A 14,997-nucleotide genomic window follows, 5' to 3' on the forward strand; every position below is an offset into this window, starting at 1 on the left:
CAGCACACCATGTGTGTGTGTGTGTGAGGGTGTGTGTGTGTGAGGGGGTGTTTGTGTCCGTATTTTTCTGTATGTGTGTGTATGAGAGCCGAAGAGAGAGGGAGAAAGAAGAGTCCACCAGTCAGCACAGAGGGGTTAACCTCTCTCTCTCTCTCTCTCTCTCTCTCTCTCTTTCTTCCTCCCTCCCTCTGTTGCCTTTTGTTGCAGCTCCTCACTTTCTCAACATTTGGACAGAAGGAACTGATACTGTGCTTTTCTGAGTATGTAAGTGTGTGTGTGTGTGTATGGGTGTGTGTATGTGTGTGCGTGTATATATATGTGTGTATGTGTGTGTGTGTGTGTGTGTGTATACAGATATAAATGTTGTTTATCCTCCTCAACGCTCCTGAGCTCTCTGGACTGAACTGTACACTGAACGTGACTGATGGGACTTTCTGACACAATCCTACTGCTGTGTGTTCACACTGCAGACTGGTAAGGCCTGTGACAGTTGTTCCATCTTATGGTGTATGCTTTGGGTGTAGAGGGATTACTGTGGGCGTGCGTGTGTCTGTGTGTGAGAAAGAGAGAGAGAGAGAGCGAGAGAGAGTGTGTTAGTTTATGTATATGCATGTGAGAAATACTTTCTGGAATGCAACAGGTCATTCGTAAATATGGGATTTGTTTTTCACATGTTTGAGCTCAGATGACATTCTTGCCCAGATGTGGAGACATGTTAAGACGTGAAACACTTCTCTGTCCGTTGTTGTCCTCCTTTTGCTGCTCATTCCACTTCTTGCCCTTACCCCTCACTTTGCCTGGCCCAAGTTACTCAAGTTACCGGCTTCCTCCTGTTGTTATGAGCACCGTGGTTTCACTGCAGCACTCTGAGGGCACTCCCACGCTCTCCCAAAGAGAAAGAAAGGAAGGAAAACAGGGGCAACTATTTCAGAGACATGGATGAAGTGAGGGAAGCTTGCCTGCTTTCTCGGTGGCTCACTTCTTCATGCAATTAATCGTCCACTCAAAATATCAGCAACATAGAAAACTTTGTTTTACATGTCTGTTAATTTTTTTTTAAACAAAAGTTTTTTTTTTTTTTTCTTTTCCATGGAGGTAGTGAGGTGGCTGAGGTGGTGAGAAAATTGGAAACAGAGCCACCCACAGTGGAAGTGAGTCAGCCCTGCATTTAGTGGTGTGTTGACTTTGGAAATGGCATTGGACAGAGTTGGGGGGCGGGGTGGATATTAAATGAAATTATTAGAGGAAAACAGGAAAACAACAGAATGTGTCTGCAAATTGTTTTTTTCTGCAGCTGGGAGATCGGTTGCTTAAAGAGGAGAGTTGCAATAACAGGATGAGGAAGAAGAGAAGAGAAGAGAAGAGAAGAGAAGAGAAGAGAAGAGAAGAGAAGAGAAGAGAAGAGAAGAGAAGAGAAGAGAAGAGAAGAGAAGAGGAGAGAAGAGAAGAGAAGAGAAGAGAAGAGAAGAGAAGAGAAGAGAAGAGAAGAGAAGAGAAGAGAAGAGAAGAGGAGAGGAGAGGAGAGGAGAGGAGAGGAGAGGAGAGGAGAGGAAGGGGGTGAAGCCAGAGGCTGTTTATAAAGGGAGGGGGAGGATTGTGTCCATCTGGGACAATCCCAAGTGCTGAAAGCTTCCCCACCCTGATCCCAAACATCTTCCCCCCCTTCTCTCTCCCTCTGTCCTTCTCATCGATTCACTTTGCTATACAGGGCAACTGACTAAACGTGATTGCTTTTTGCAAAATGCATCCAACCTGTTGCATATGTTCACACATCTGCCGTGCTGTCATCATTGTCCTGGTTTATTTCTGTGTTCCCCGCCACTTGGGACTCTGTCCTCTCATCTGCAGCTGCATGCAGTTGCTCCTAACAACATGGCAACTGCTCTGCAGCGTGAACCTGGACACTCAGGGCAATGTGGGAAGCCTGGCAGTGTTCCAAACCTACTGATATCTTATTTGGTTAATGTGTTGTCAAGCCATAACTAAATAACTTAATGGTCAAATCATTTTTCAGCTGTTTGTTTTAATTTTGGCATGCATGGGCAGAAAAACTGCAATCTGTAATAACGCGCAACATTCGTTACCTTTTCAAAGGGATTATATTAACTACCCTGCCCTTTGGTCAAATGCTAGTATATCTTTCCAGATGTTAGGCCATCTTACAGCGAATATGTGAATTAACCACAACCCCTTAACACTTTATCTCTTGGGCTTTGCCATATTAAGTGTTGGAATTACACAGTGCCACAGTCCGCACTGGTTTGGGAAATAAACTTGGGTCCCTGTTTCAATAATATCATACAAGAGGAGGCAGTTGCTCTTTTCAAAACACGAGAATTTAGCTTAAGGCTTAAGGAGCCAGGTTGGGATGGTGGTAGCCACCAGCAAACACTGGACTTTGCAGCGGAAAATTGGTGTTGGACACCAGCTCAGTCACATTCAAGTATTTCACAACATGAAACCAAACCACAATGTTTTTTTTAACCAAACATAACTTTTTAATGGGGAGATCTGTTTGATTTCCATTTGAGACTTAACCTTTTATGCCTAACCTTAACCAGACCTTTACTGTGTTGACACACCGTAAAAGATTATATTACAACGGTGAATTTTATTTCACAGAGCGGTTTTCGGTTAATAAGAACTATATTCACTTCTGTAAATTTCAAAATAATATTGACCGCCAACTGTTTTCTGACCTTGTTAATCTTACGTTTACCTTGCCCCAGGATTTGAGAGTCATATAATGGTACTGATAACATTTAACACACAATATGGGCTTCTGCCACTTAACAGCGTTGAAGTTCATTTCCTTAAAACTTTTTTGCTCATAGATTAGGGGAACCAGTAAAATGAAGTGAAACAGCTGAGATCACATTTTTTTTTTACTTTCAATAACAATAATTTATAAGCAAAGATTCTTTCAGTCACCACTGACTGATCTGCATTTTCCTGCAAGATACCCAATAACCTGGTGATTGCAGGGATAATTACCTTTTCTCTCTTTGTCAATCCTGCTTGATCTCTCTCTTTCTCCTCTTCCTCTTCCTCTTCCCTCCCTCCCTGCCTTCCTCCGTCTGTGTAGCCTGTGTGTTCAGCGATAAGGGACAGCGACGGTAGCACTTCCTTTCGCCACAAGAAGCAGGAAGCGTTGATTTCCACCGCAGCCTCTCTGGCCAAACTCTGCGCCAGGTCCTCTGGGATCCTCACCACTTACACATATGTGTTCTCACAGAAAATGCAAACAGCACACACACCTTGACCCTGCTTTCTGTGTGGGAAACCGCTAGAAGTGCATGTCTGTTTGTCTGTCACCTGTGTCACAAGGACTTCGCTATATCTGTGCTGAAGCAATATGTTCACTGAAGGTTGCCTGATGGGAAACCACCTGGAAACCACCAAACCAGTGGTTTGCTTGACCTCAAGGTTGGCCCACGGGTCAGAGGATGATTGGCTAATTATTCCTCTAATCACAGCAAATGTTTTGCTATCACCGCACAGGCCAGGGGTGGCGCTGTTGATCTTAAAAAAACACAAACAACTATTCATCAACTAATGAATTCCAGTAACACTGCAGGGTGGTGGGGCTGGGAGAGAAAGAGTCAGAGAGAGGGAGAGCCTGACATGATGAGAAAGTAGTGAAAGACAAAGGAGGGCGTTTGAGAGTTTTCATGTGTGTGGTTTGTAAGGTTCATGCAGCCAAAAGAATGACACAGTGATTACTTCCTTCAGGAATGTGTCTGTATATATTCTACAGGATCCTGAGATCTATCTACAGCTATACTTTATGGTAAAATTGGCAACAAATGCTAAATAGACTCTTTGAGAGATACTCTTAATTTTTCAAACTGTATTATTCTAGGAATATATATTATAGAGATAGTGGAAATTGGAAAAATATGAGGAAAATTGTAAAAAAAAGGTCTTTTGCACCCATAATATATATCCTAAAGACTCATCAGTTGCATGTTAACACATTGCAATAAAAGTCATCAAATACTCGTAGCCCAAGTTAGACTCAATAAGTGAATAGGCAGGACAAATCTCCCATACAATTGAACCCAGCCCTAATAATTTATTGCTATGAAAACACTTGTAAAAAGAATTAAAAACAAGAACAAAACGCTAAATCAAAGAGAAAAAAATGTCAAATGACTTGCTGCATATTAGGGAAAACTCTTGATGTGGCAACTTGGTCATACAGGATCAGCATAGTAATGACAATAAATTCAAAAGCTAATTAAAATATATTGAAATTACTTTGCCAAATGCCCTCTGCTGGCTCAAGCACTTATGACAGATCAAAGTAAAGTATTGGGATTTTAGGAGGTTTTCATATGAATAAATGTGATTGCAAGAAACACTTTTTAAAAGAGGCATATGGGTTTAGAAAAGCTAATGACTGGATGCTTTTTAGAATTGGACATTTTTGAGGCAGATCCCAAATCATTTCACGAAATCAGCAGAGTGATATGTTAAATAAACAAAACCAAAATTAAGACAAAACCAAAATATATGGAATTGATAGAAGTAGGCAAATAATTATGCTGGCCTTAGCTAAGACCACACATTGACACTTATAATAATGCTTATTATAATACCAATACTACGACTAATAATAATAAAAGGTATAGATAGATAGATAGATAGATAGATAGATAGATAGATAGATAGATAGATAGATAGATAGATAGATAGATAGATAGATAGATAGAACGCTCGTGGCCATCCTATTGGCTTGTTTACATCTATTCATCCCATATTCCAATCTGTTAACTATCAGATAAGTTAATTACATATTTCACTGAAAACATTTAATTTATAGAACAAATGTTCCGAGATCTCCGAGACCAGGATTATATTCCTTCTCCAAACTTAACCAACTCTATTGTGACTTTGTGTGTGGGTGAGAGACTCTTATTGTTTTGTTTATTTCTTCTGGCTGGTGAAGGATGAATCTCCCACCAATTATTTTATTTAGTTAGTTAAGTATAATTCCACTGATTCAACCAGCTTTTGAAATGATAAAATACACAAGTAAAAATCAGAGTTCACAAGTAGAGAGAATATGGCTGCATATACATTAGAAGCAAGAAAATAAAAACCTGAGACTGCTAAGCCTGCAAAAATTGAGAGAAAATGAAGCGATTTTGGGCCATTAGGAAACATTAAAGATGTGAGCGTAAACCCTGAGTGGGTCATAGGTTAAGAGGGGTGAAGAGGTCAGAGTGGGCCCAGCAGCTCCACTTAGAACAGGATATCCTGCTAGGAAAGCCCATCTGTCTCTTTCTTTCTGTCTCTCGTTCTGTCTCTTAAAGTCTCACAGAGGGCAAAGCGCCGAGGTGTAACCTTTCACTGAAAACACCAGAACAAACACAAGTTCCCAAGTGAGGCGCTTTGCTTTCATCAATCACTTGGGACACAGACTGGCAACAGATATGGCCACCTGATGTCTATATCATGAAAGTGATTGAATATTATTTTTTAATATAGTGTGTGGTGAGAGCTGTGCAATATATCCGTCCTGTCCTGTGCTGCTGTTTGTTACTGTTTGCATGTACTCACGCCACATGGCTTCGACAGCCAAGACAAACTTCCTTGCTGAGACAATAAAGTTAGTTTATCTTATCTTGGGCAGACAGGCTGTGTGCAAATTATGAAACATACCTCTACATTTGAATCAAACTGGGGCATAGAGCCGTATGAAGTAGGATTTCATCCATCTTGAAAAGATTCCCCCATGTTGGAAAATCAAAATGATCAGATCCATGTTAAATAGCAAGATGAGCGTGGACTGTTTTCACATGAGTTCAACTCAAAACACATACTTATTGACTTTAGAGTTATTTTACAACATTTTAAAAGTATATTAACTCGACTTGTACGGCACAGTGCCACAGTGGTTCGATTACGACATGGGGACCTCTCTGTGTGGCGTTTGCATGTTCTCCCCATGTCTGAGTGGATTTTCTCCGGTTTCCTCCCACAAAAACACCCAGCGGGTTAATTGGGAAAATATTGGGCAAATTGCCCCAAATGAATGAGTGAATGGTTGTTCGTCTATGTATGTGGCCCTGCGATCGACTGGGGACCAGTCCAGGGCGTACCCAGCCTCTCGCCCAATGACGGCTGGGATAGGCTCCAGCATCCACCACGACCCTGAGTGCAGGATAAGTGGCAGTAGACGGATGGATGGATGGATGGATATTGTTTGTTGCATGCAGATGTGATCAAGGAAGAATGTGTTATTTTCTAATAATACTGCCTTGATGTGTTAACGTCAATATAAGCTTGTATCGATAAAGTTGTTAAAGAATGACTTCGACCATAAACCAATGAGTGTGTTGGAGTTTTGTGGAGATTGTGTTAGATATATAAATTTCCAACAGAGGTAGGCTGCCAAAACCATAGCCTGGCATTCATTGCACTAAGCTAGTGGACGGAGGGCATCTGCATTCCTGCCCTACAATAGACAGTCCAAACCGGTGAATTTCCCTGAACAACTGCACGTTCATTTAAAGTGCCATGGGATAACTATGGTTTATTCTGCAGTACTTTCAAACTCTACATTTTATTGTTTTGGAGTGCTCAGCTTCGCAAGATTACTGGTCACTAAAACTGCCTGATAAACAAGCTACTTGTGAGTCCATATTTCTGTTTACAAGCAGCTGTGATACCTGTAATTGGGTATTTTGCAGCTAAACAAAGTGAGCTAAATTTGCCACCAATGTTTGTGCTAAAGCACAATGTCTGTTTGGTGAAGAAAGAAGATTCATTCAAAAGATGTGTTTTACCTAACTGTCTCTGTGTATTTTATTCTGGGATGATTTTGTATTTTCTTATACCTCTCTGAATTGGGTCAATTGCATTTTCCCACTGATTTGACTGCATTCTATAAATGAGGGGAAAAAGCATTACCTTAACTTCAAACTCCTTTATTAAAAAAGTTGCACAATATGCCTTGTAAAACTAGCTGACTCATCTAAATTGTTTTCACATCTCATTTCCAACTCCATAGCTGAGTGGATTTGTCAGTCAAGAGAAAGACAAATGTTAACTCCGAATTTCATTTTTTCCCCCTTTGTGCTACATATGCATTACCTTCACACATCACTCATACTCATTTCACATTTTATTTCATCTTGAAGCGGGTGATACATTCCGTAAAGGAACATTCACTTCTTTTTTTCCTATCAGTGGTTTTGTAGATACAGACATTTGAGAAGAAGAGAGCGAGAAAAAAGAAAAACAGTACAAGTATTGGGCTGAAAGCGAGAGATGGGGAATGAGTGTAAAGCTATTTTTGGCCCATCGGGGTGTTTTCTACATGTTTGCACACTTGTACTCAGGATAGTGGGTGTTAATGGGGCAAGTATCAGTTTTATTTGACTGCATTTTGTTGGGATCGCATGTTTATGTATGTGCGTGTGTCCCTGGGATTTTCCTGTGGTTGCTATGGTTTCGTGCCGTGTTTTGATAAACTTAACATTACTCCAAACATCCTCAGGGTGTTAAAGCTCTTCAGCCAGTCATTATACAATCTGCCTGTGCTGTTGATGGAGCTGACCTCAGCTCACTCTCAATTTAACCAGATCAAACGTCCAAAACAGCCTGAAAACCATTCAGATGTAATTCCCCTCCCATCCTGATGTCCTCATATTTTAAATTTAGATCTTTATTTTCATCATCACCTTGGTGTTGTATGCGCAGTAAAGTTTCTTTTCTTTTTTTTTATCTGTAATGGAGCTTTTGGAAGGGTGACGTGGTGAAGCAGTGGTCAGCGCTTGGGCTTCCCAGCATGAAGGACTCTGGTTTGAATGGTGTTTGAATGGTTTTCCTCTGGTTTCCTCTTACAGTCCAAAAACATGCCGAAGGTTAATTGGGAAAAAATGGGAAAAATTACCGTAATGTGGGGACGAAAGGGTGAACGGTTGTCTGTCTGTTTATATGATCCGGCGATTAACTGGCGACCAGTCTGGGGTGTATGCTGCCTCTGGAGGGATGGAGGGACCTTTTGGAAGTTTTAGTAGTAGTATTTTTAGTTTGAAAAGGGATGATCACTCTTGCAGGGAAAGTTTCATAACCTTACAGAATAACACATTCAAATGTAACCTAAAGTGAGTTTGTTCAGTTTTAGTCAAAGGCAAAGTTAACAATAGAGTACCAGTTCAGTGAGTTGAGGAGACTAATGTATATACATGACCATTTTATGAAATGTCAGGAAATCCTCATTTGCTCAATTGTTAGATTGTTTTTTTCTTTTTATTACCATTCATGAATAGTTATAATACTTCTTCAATAAGCATCTGGGGTATTTCACATTATCATTATTACCATGAACATCCAAACATATGGCCATGAGTACAATTGGTGAGTTTCATAGTAACATTTTTGCTCGGGGTCTTCATCCTCTCTCATTCAGACTCCTTTTGTGTACCTGATCTGATGGCATTTAGCAAGCTTTTCCATTGTCCCTGCACAACAGTTGTAAACCACCGCCCGCTCCCCACAACAAATAGTACTTTTATGTGTTTACGACTGGCCATTACATTTTTTTAAGTGCAACAAATGGATCTAAAAGCTACCAACGTAAAAGCATCGTGTGACTGCTTCTCATAAAATGAGAAATTCTGCTATGTCACATTATAAGGCATTATAAGGCAAGTAAACAAGCATACTTAAAACACTAAAGTACTATTCTTTAACAGCACCCTTCAGTCCACTTATCCTGTTGCTTTCACGTTATCTTCCATGGAGCAGGAGGGTCACACATGAAATGAATGTGTATGCTGATGTGTAAAGTCTGTGTCTGTATCTCATGATTATCAACTGACCACCACAAGACCGTAGAGGGAATACGCTCGTAACAGTTTGTAGGTGGGCCTAGGATTCCAAAGAAAAACTGAGAGTAGTTCAGTATTCCTGACCACACCCTGATCCTCTCTCACACATGTGTCTGTACGTCGCTGTTTGGTTATATCTGTGTGGAGATCCACTGTTGCTTGCTTTAAATATCCACATGCATGCAAAACACACAAACAGCTCAGTCAAATAGTTTCCAGGCTCATTATTCTCATCTTCTTTGTTCATGTGCTTACCCAGCCCACAAAAATAATACGTCTTTTCCTCACTGTCTTCCAAATCTCTCTTCCTACTTCCCCCTTTTCTAACTTCATGTCACTCCAGATTCAGCAGACCTCCTCCCTCCACTTTGGCTGTTCTTTCTTTCCTATCATCCTGCCCCCCTCCCCTCCATTCCCTCTCTTCTCATGCAGCATTCTTTGCATTCCTTCTGGCTTCTTAAGGGGAAGGACCCTGCTGGCAGACCAAGGCCAAACATTATTATAGTGCTCTCAGCCTCTCTCTCTGTTTCTTTCATCCCATCTGCCTTCTTTTCCGTTCTTACTGATTCAGCCTCCCTGCTCACCTTCTTTTACTGACTCTCCTCACTGTAAACCGTTCCCAAATCCTTGCTCTCATTAATTTCTTCTCTCCGAAACATTCATTCTGTCAAATTTTATTTCACAGATAGCCACTTGTAACTCTGTTAAAGCAGCTTACAGAGACCACTGTGTTTTATAATGAGAGGAAATAAGGGTCATACACATCCCTGTTACATAAAACAGGCTTATTCGTGATTAAATAAGCACATGTGCTGTGTTTTTTAACAACTACACACTGTCCATGCTGAGGGAATAACAAATCAGTCAGACATTTTCACAGAAGTGGCTCAGTGTTGAACCAAACCACACGAGGAACATGCTCAATTCAGAGACCAGGATGGTTTTCTTACTGATGTGAGTCTCTGTCCCAGTGTCTGAAGGCAACTTTTCTTTCCATACTCTTTTGTTTTTGTTTGTTTCATTTTAAGTAATTCTGATTGCTGATGAAAAAAACACAAATGACACTAAAAAGCTCTAATCTGTTGTGCAATTTATTACAATTAGATATGGCAAAGCAAAATACAAGAACCTAAAAAACGACTGCATAGTTGAACAAAGTTGCTGTTCTTAATTTTGTATTGTCAGTGGCATGAGTTTGTTTACAGGGTGTGATATCTATCTATCTATCTATCTATCTATCTATCTATCTATCTATCTATCTATCTATCTATCTGTCTGTCTGTCTGTCTGTCTGTCTGTCTGTCTGTCTGTCTGTCTGTCTGTCTGTCTGTCTGTCTGTCTATCTATCTATCTATCTATCTATCTATCTATCTATCTATCTATCTATCTATCTATCTATCTATCTATCTATCTATCTATCTATAGTGATATATATATTGCTAAAAAAAACCACTTAAAAACGCAATGTAACTTAAATCAAAGTTGGATCAGTATGTAGTGCGTTTTACCACTTTAATTTTGAGTGTGACACCAAAGCCAGACCTCCATGGATTAATAAATTTATTTATGTCCATTTATGTCCATCGATAATTTTTATGTGATTTTGTTGACAGCACATTCAACTATGTAAAGAACAAAGTATTTAATTAGAATATTTCATTCATTCAGATCTAGGATGTGTTATTTTAGTGTTTCCTTAATTTTTTTGATTACTGTATATACAGTACATATATTTCTGGCTGGGCTATTATGAATAAGGGCAGGGGCTTATCTGACCACATATATTGATGGCAGTCTAATCTTTGGTCAAAATGCAAAAAATGATGTTATGACTAATTAGCCAAATATTTAATAACTTTGATACTATATAAGTATTTGTATTCATCATTCAAGTCAAACATTTGTTGAATTCAACATCTTTCTGATTTGTAAATGATATCTGTAACCTGATGCTACTTTACTCAGTATCATACTTTTATATGGTTAGTCAAATCAAACAGACTAAGAAGGGAAAACAATGTACAACTTGGTAAACACATTTATTCAATTTTTTGCATAATTTAAGAAAAATAGATACTTATGTTCCAACTAGCTCAAAAAAAGTTTCATTTTCCTCATTTTCTTGGTGCCCTCTGACACGTCATCTGTGGATCTGATAGTTATGACGAGTGGATCTCAACTGATTAGGTGTTGAAAGATTTCTCTATTTCTCTTTTCTCACATGCTTGCATGTAGCGGGAGCATGTGTCTGTGAGTACGAAGCAGCTAAGTCGAGTGCAGTTTACCACATCCTGCCCAAACACTGACAGTTTTTAACCTTGTGATTTCACTAAGAAACACATATAATATGCCTGTTTCACAACAATGTTCAACACTCTTGATCCGAAGCTATTCTGAAACTTCAATTCCATATTTACTGGATTTTGCACTGAATTTGAAACTAGACGGTCTTTGGTATTTCAAGAAAGACAACCTAATAATAAAATAGACGCTGTCTAGGACAACAGAAACTAAGCAGTGCTGGCAGTGTGTATTTGTATGTGTGCATGTGTGTGTTTATCCCTCTCTTCCTGTGGCTGATTCTCTACTAGGTAGCTTTTCTGTGTCCCTGCGGTTTTGTTATTTTAAGCTTGAAACCGGATGTGATTCAGACTGCATGGTAGATTGAGCAATTGGATGGACTAACCGCACATACACACATATATGAGCCTTGATACACTTTGACACCCACCTCATGTCAGTAAATATACTTTTTGATCACAAACACACATATAGAAGACTCGAAAACACACATAGTCAGACATCGGCCTGAGTACCCACGCAGAGAGGGTTTCTGGAACGATACTTGATTCCTCTGCTTTACAGACATTCAGAGCCAAATGCGCAGATAAAAACTCACGCTACTTGGTTTCAGTATTGGTCTGACATAACATTTGTTGACCTGTCTGACACTAAGATCGGAAAAAAAATATATTAAAAATGCACAGAAGCTTTTTGCGGGAGCAAAAAAAAAAAAAGCAGTAAAGTGGGGAAATACAGAAATGCAAATATCATTTAATGTATGCAATAAATGTTTCTGAGTGCATTGTACATTGTACATTTATATAATGAAGGGGTTAATGGGTATAAATAATGTAATAACAAAAATATGGTGACCACTTTTCTATATTCTCAAAATTAAGCAAATATAACTTTAAAAAATATTTTCCATGTGTGTGCCATGGAGCCTCCTAGGGAAAGGCCTGCTGAGTTAAAGGTTTGGCCACTTTTTTAACAAATGACTTATGGCCATCAAATGCATTTTCCTTGACTTTTATTTTAGTTAAGTCATCCAATGTTGAGGAGATAAATGGGACTGAAGAGTGAGCTGCAAACAGTTATTTGGTTGAAGGAAAATCTTTCTGGAGAAATGACTGGATGATGGTGCAGTGTCATCACAACCGATCATAGCAATGTATGTTTTATGCGTGTGTGTTTGTGTTTGTGCATGCTTACCATTTAGCTTGGGCTATTTGGCTTATGTATGTATCACATCCCTTTGGTATAAAATGTGCAAATGGTAAATTCTCGCATTCTGTACATGTTATGTAATAATTTCAAATAGTTTATTAATATTAAAGCATTCTTTGTAAATGCCTTCAGTTGATTTTGTTTAGAAAAGAAGATAGTGCTTTTTCCCCAGTGGCAGTAATTACAGTACTTTAATATAGTTTGGCATTATTTCTGTCTTGTTGTCTTTTTTTTGATAATAAATGCACATGATATTTGAAACACGACAGAAATCTGATGCACTCATTAAAATATTTGTCCTAATAAGGAACCTTTAAGATAATGTACTGCCACTGGACATTATTTAGTACTATATTCTCATCAAACTGAAATTCAGTTTTCACCATATACTTAACATATCAGTTCTTGGTAGATAAAAGACAAAGTTCACAGATTATTTATTTCATTACATGTAAAGAATAGATACAAAAAAACAAAACAAATACAAGCTAATTCCCTAACTTGAATTCTGTTATGTAAAAGTAGAAGAGTATTACTCACAGGAGTTGTCAAAGGTATTAAAAGTAAAATGATGTTTTATGCAGACTATGTTATGATACTAACATATCATGCCAAAACTTTTTATCTGAAAAGGGCATGAGATAACGTATATATGCTGTGGCATAAAAAAATATTTTTACAATATTACTGCATTGCATTAAATAAGTGGATCAATGTTTAAGACATGCTTAATTCATACAGGTTAAACAACAGGGCATTGAGTTTTACGCAAAGCCTAGATGACTCCCTTGAACAAGTATTCAAGTGATATCTTGTCAAACATTGTATTGAATTATTAATTGAATATAAATAATAAATGTAATCATGCATATTATTAATGTTAATTGTTAATATAAATTGAAGTCAAACACTTGAGTAACTTTGCCTTGTATGATCATTTCAAAACAAAATGTGTACAGGACTTGCCATGTGAACAACAATGAAAGATGTTTTCCTTAAAATAACCAATTCAACTCAAATTTCAAACATGTGGTAAATATTTGAAATAGCTGCTTCCCCCTGACAAAACTACAGGAATGTCTAAGAAGATTAGAATATTGTGATAAAGTTCTTTATCTTCTGTAATGCAATAAAAAAAACAAAAAAACACTTCTTCATTATATTCTAATATTTTGAGATAGGATTTTTGAGTTTTCTTAAGATGTAAGCCATAATCAGCAATTTTAAAATAATAAAAGGCTTACACAATTTCAGTTAATTTGTAATGAATCCAGAATGTATGACATTTTTGTTTTTGTAATTGCATTATAGAGGATAAATAACTTTATCACAATATTCCAATTTTCTGAGATGTATATGATGCATAAATACTTATTTGCATATAATAGCCATATTTAAAATATAACAATAACACACATCAACACAAAGGAGGGAAAATAGCTGGAAGTAGTGCAAGATTTAAGGGTAAAGAGCGTGGTGATCTGGAACACCGGACGACTCAGTGGGGTGTGAAGTGAAAACAATCTCCTCTGAAGCTTATCAAGACCCCGGAGCCACATCACTGGCTGCTGCCACTCCGGCCAAACTTTGGGAGTTTTTGACAGTAGATGGAGCCACAGCGTAGCGGCCATTAATTTACTTGACGAGCCACGACAGTGAGGGAAACAAAGTCGAGACCGGTGAAGTTTCCCTGTAGTTACACACGGATTGGCTGCGACGTGCGTCCAATGGGAGTCCGCCGGCGCAGGAAAACAATAGTCCTGGAGGTCCGTGTGAAGTCAAGGCTATTTTTGGTGAGACCCGCCTCGCTTGCTATTTCTGTCAGCGGGAGAGCGGAGGGGTGGGGGCAGGACCGGAGGGGGCCGGACTTTCTTTCCGCAACTCGGGTCTATTTTGTTTCCTCGGGTCCTCATCGCTGACAACAGCGGATATCGCCATCACCTCCCAGCAGGTTTGCGCTTTGTTGAAGGCAAGGCGGACCGGGAACGGTCGGTCTTTCTTGGGTCCGGGGCGGGAGTTTGGGGCGCAGCGGTCCGACGCGCTGGGAGGCTCGGTTGAAGTGGCCGTGCCGGTTGAACGCGCCGCGGATCCGCTCGGCTTTGGAAGGTGCGCAGGTGTTTTCTATGTTTTTGCACGTGTTTGCAGTTAGACATTTACAACCCCGTCGTCTCTTTGTTGTTCAACTGGATTTCCGTTTTTACATGTCGCCACAGTTGTCTTGCGATTAAAGAGTAACAAAACACCTTGAAGTCATCTCTTCCACAAAAGCGGCAACGCAAAGCCGGTGCAAGTTTTATCCGCAAACCCCGTCCACCGTGTCATTTTACTTGGATGTTGCCGACTTGTGCCCCCTAGGTGGCCGCGTTGGATCCAACCCCCGGAGCTTTTAGCAGCCGAGCAGATGTGAACCTACATCCATCACAGCTCGCCGGCAACAAATCTACTCCGACGCGCAAAAACCGAACTATCCAAAACCGCTTCAGTCTACCTTGTACTTATTCAATGTCCGATCCCCTGCTCTTTATTTCTGCGAGTCGAATTCTTTTGGTCCTGTCCAAATATGTTTGGTGTTCATCCCTGGGAATCACACATTGGACTTTTGTTGTGGACTCTTTCAAGAGCGGCTCAGATTGTGAACAGCCGC

The 14,997-nt window shown here is 39.5% G+C and overlaps 1 protein-coding gene across 4 annotated transcripts in view; it reads left to right on the plus strand.

Annotated features, from left to right (window-relative positions):
- The first annotated feature begins 231 nt into the window (after positions 1 to 231).
- hdac7a (histone deacetylase 7a) overlaps positions 232 to 14,997 on the plus strand; it is a 64,424-nt gene continuing 49,658 nt past the window's right edge. For 2 of the 4 annotated variants that reach the window (XM_086160029.1, XM_086160032.1), the window contains exon 1: positions 232 to 474. The gene's annotated coding sequence lies outside the window, so the exon portion shown is untranslated. Of the gene's footprint in view, positions 475 to 14,097; positions 14,305 to 14,329; positions 14,460 to 14,997 lie in introns of those variants that run through there. The other 2 variants (XM_086160031.1, XM_086160030.1) reach the window with 2 other exon arrangements.

This window comes from Fistularia commersonii, chromosome 14 (genome assembly GCF_037954325.1).
Source record: "Fistularia commersonii isolate RoL2024-O1a breed Wild chromosome 14, RoL_Fcom_v1.0, whole genome shotgun sequence".
NCBI lineage: Eukaryota > Metazoa > Chordata > Actinopteri > Syngnathiformes > Fistulariidae > Fistularia > Fistularia commersonii.